Source organism: Cebus imitator, unplaced genomic scaffold, assembly GCF_001604975.1.
Source record: "Cebus imitator isolate Cc_AM_T3 unplaced genomic scaffold, Cebus_imitator-1.0 Scaffold246, whole genome shotgun sequence".
Taxonomy (NCBI): Eukaryota; Metazoa; Chordata; class Mammalia; order Primates; family Cebidae; genus Cebus; species Cebus imitator.
The window spans coordinates 18,247-22,057 of record NW_016107561.1 but is presented as its reverse complement, the minus strand read 5'-3'; the positions used below and the strand labels follow the sequence as shown (position 1 = coordinate 22,057).

At 39.7% G+C, this 3,811-nt stretch overlaps 1 long non-coding RNA gene across 1 annotated transcript; it reads right to left on the bottom strand.

Moving 5' to 3' along the window:
• Positions 1 to 1,041: 1,041 nt before the first annotated feature.
• LOC119466968 lies at positions 1,042 to 3,066 on the bottom strand. Its single transcript, XR_005195479.1, has 3 exons — positions 2,982 to 3,066; positions 1,920 to 2,006; positions 1,042 to 1,435 (listed from the first exon to the last, which is right to left on the bottom strand). It is a non-coding gene; the product is annotated as an uncharacterized LOC119466968 (long non-coding RNA).
• Between the last annotated feature and the right edge of the window lie 745 nt (positions 3,067 to 3,811).

The window sequence follows — 3,811 nt, the reverse complement described above, 5'->3', positions numbered from 1 at the left end:
AAATAACCATTTTTGCCCAGGACAAAGTAATAAAAGAATTAGAAGAAACTTATCCCAAAATTTATACACATTTGGAGTATTTCCATCTCGTGAACTTCAGATTTATTTTCATCCTAACCTCTTATTTTGAAATTGCTTCTCAGAGTCACCACATTTGTGCCTATCTTCATGGTAAATTGTTTTTAGCATAGTAATATTCTCAGATCAATTGCTGGTGGTAGTAATGTTAGTATCAGTCATCTAGAAACACGTAATAGCTGGGAGATAAATGAGATACACCACCCCTTCTTCTTTTAGCCTGGCACAATTTGCTCTGCTGAAAGATGTCTTTACTACAAAGTAATTTCCTGGGAAGTCTGAAAACACATCAGTTAGACACTAAGAATTCTTTCAGCTCACCTGATCTGCAGAGGCAGAAACGTTCAGCTCTGTGAATTTGGCCAGCACCATGGACAGAGCCACCATCTACTGTACCAGGTGGTGGTTCTGAGTGCTGTCACCCAGAAGGGTCTTGTAACCTTTATCCTGCCTTCCTAAGCCTTTATATTTTTTTCCTTCAGTGAGCCCTCCTCCTCTTCCTCCTCCTCCTTCTTCTCCTCATCCTCCTTCTCTGCCTCTTCCTTTTTTGTAATTTCCTAGCCCTTAGATGTTAGGATTTCCTGGTTGTTGACAATTTGAATTCCAGTTGTTTAGCCCTGAAGACTTTTCCCAAAATTGCAAATTGATTTTGCAATTTTTTCCATGACTCTTAACATGGTTCTTCTTTGTATCATTTCTTTTGCCCCCAATATATGTCACATTTTTGTTCTTCTAAGTTGCATTCTTTTGTTTTGTTTTGTTAATGTTGGCTACTGTGTTCACCTAGCCAACCTCTCAGAAGGCTATTTGTTTTCATTACATTCATCACAAATGCTATACTTAAATATGTCATAATTTGAATGTAAATGTATCATATGTACAGCGTGTGTCATCTTTTACATAAGTGATATGTCAGTCAGGATGTAGCATGAAAGAGATGGTTTACACAGATAGAGTAATTGAGACTTTATTGAGGGACTACTTACAAATGTATGGGAGAATCAAGCAAATGAAGCATAGTGAAGCCCACGGGACTAGCAACAGACTAGAGTTGTTATCCTGTTAGGCCTAAAAGGGAATAGCGAGGTTAATAGAATCTGGAGAGGGCTTTCTGATGGGAGCTACAGCATTTGGGAAAGAAATGATGTTAATATGTAATGAGCCAGGAGAAAGGGAGCCTGGCTCAGGAAAATGAAAACCCTGAAATGACTCTCCCACCCCACTCTCCAAGTTTTTAAACAGCACTTCCTGTTGGCTAAATCCAGTGGGACGGCATAAAGCAATGAATCTCATTGATGTGGTCCATAAAAGCCAATCTCCAGGAACAGCACACAGAGGAGAACTGTGGAGAGGAGATCTGAAGGGAAAACAGAAATAACTAGACACAGATAGTATGCATTGTTGCCCCTACAAAATTGAAAAATCGCAAAGGCATTATAAACCCAGTTCCTACTGTAAAATCCAATGTATCTACATTGACCACTTGGTATTTATAACAAGTGACTGTTCTTCAGGGGCCTCTTGCTCAGATACTTTGACCTCTCCTAAGGATTAAAGCCAATCATTCATCATGGGATTCCTCACTGAATGCCACTCACCTCTCAATATGTTAGACAAACACGAGTAGGTAATCACCATTGTCTAACACTAGCATAGCTTAGAAAAACCTTCAGGTTAATATATTCAGCCATACATGAACAAGTAACATCACGTTCTACCAAAATCTTTTTCTCAATTTATTTGATGATTTATAACAGCTTTCAAAATTCCCCTTGATTGAGGTTGAACATAACCCTTAAAATCTGAAAACAGCCACAGTGCTGTGGTTTTTGACGAATCACCTCAGCTAAAAGTCGCATGCTCATGCTTCTTATTTATTCATCTGTTCTTGCCAAGGAAACTCGCCAGCTCCTCCTGGTGCATGTCTCCTGGGAAAAATGAGAGGAGAAATAATAAGGGCACCTTGAAGAAACAATGTAATTATACATAAAGTACTGTAGGCAATGATAGAAGTTTAGATGATTTTGCCATCTCATGTGGAACTAAGAATAAGAGCCCTCCTTTCCCTGCCAGTGGAAAAAAAAGTATGAAGACACATTCTGGCCTAGAACATATCTTTTTAAATATTTATTTTTAATCACATTTTAATCCTGACATTTATATACAGCTACATGGTAAAATGACTGACTTCCCTCATGAATGCTGAATCCATGGTTTGGCTATGTCACCCCCATACTCTAATAAGCTGGGTCAACTCGTCATCAACAAGTCATCAGATATAAATTAGTGACATGTTTATGCTATTGGCTGAGAGTTAACATTGCTGTTGGGCCCAAATGAATGAAAAGTCCTTCTTAACATCTACAAATAAACAACAAATGCATCAAATGTCACTCTCTCCGCTGGTATTTAGAGGCAATGTTCATATAGCACCATACCATTTACAACATTTTGGGTTTTTGGTCAATAGCTTTCAATATACTTCTGCTTCATAAATTGTCCCTCACCCTAATGCATTGTTCATCTTTGATGAGCAGATATTGTAATAGACATCTGTTGTTTTTATCTGTCCAACATCCTTGCCCCTTTCTCTGGAAAAGAGCCCTTGTACTTTCCTCTAATAAAAATTTCTCCATTCTTAGTCCAGGCAATTTAGCTTAGTCTAACATCTCATGTCAGCTGCAGGAGAAGGCACAACACACAGGCTGGCCAGGTAGCTGATTTCAGTCCTTGAACTCAATTGGGGAAGAATTAGTTACACGCTACAAGCCAGATCAATGAACTGCTATTCCAAAATTTCATAAACATTACTGGGGAAAGGAAACTTTCCTTTGGGTTAAGCCAACAAAGAGGGTAATGAACCCTACAAGTGAAGATGGCGAAAGCTCTGCATCCAGTCATACCTGAATCTGTAGCTACCTCTGGACCCTTGAAGGATGTGAAACCAGAAATTTTCTTCATTGCTAAAGCCAGTTAGAGTTGTAGTTCTATACCTTATAACCAAAAGAAAGAATTCTGATTAACGCAAGTAAAAAACTACCATCTGCAATGTGTGCAAAAATTTAAGGATAACATAACTAGGTTCTCTTACCTATTCTCATCTCTGGGCTTCATACTTTTACATTATGGTTGAGTCTGAGCTAATACAATTTTGAAAAAGATAAGCCTTACTTCTGTTGTCATCACGTTGAACATTGCCATTTTTATCAGATTCAGACCCCAGCAATACTTACTTGGCCATTCTTTATTATTATTATTATTGTATTTGGGCTCTGGGGTACATGTACACATCCTGCATCCTGCAGGATTGTTGCATAGATACATACATGCCATGGTGGTTTGCTTTCTCCTATCCAAAAGCACATCTACTCTAATCCTCTAGGACTCTAGTGGGAGAGTGGTTCATTTTTCCATGCACAAATGAGATTATTAAAAGTTTTTTCTCTATGGCTAGGCGCGGTGGCTCACGCCTGTAATCCCAGCACTTCGGGAGGCCAAGGCGGGGGGATCCCGAGGTCAAGAAATCAAGACCATCCTGGCCAACATGGTGAAACCCCGTCTCTACTAAAAATACAAAAATTAACTGGGCATGGTGGCATGCACCTATAGTCCCAGCTACTCAGGAGGCTGAGGCAGGAGAATTGCTTGAACCCCGGAGGAGGAGGTTGCAGTGAGCCAAGATTGCGCCACTGCACTCCAGCCTGGCGACAGAGCAAGACTATGCCTCGAAAAA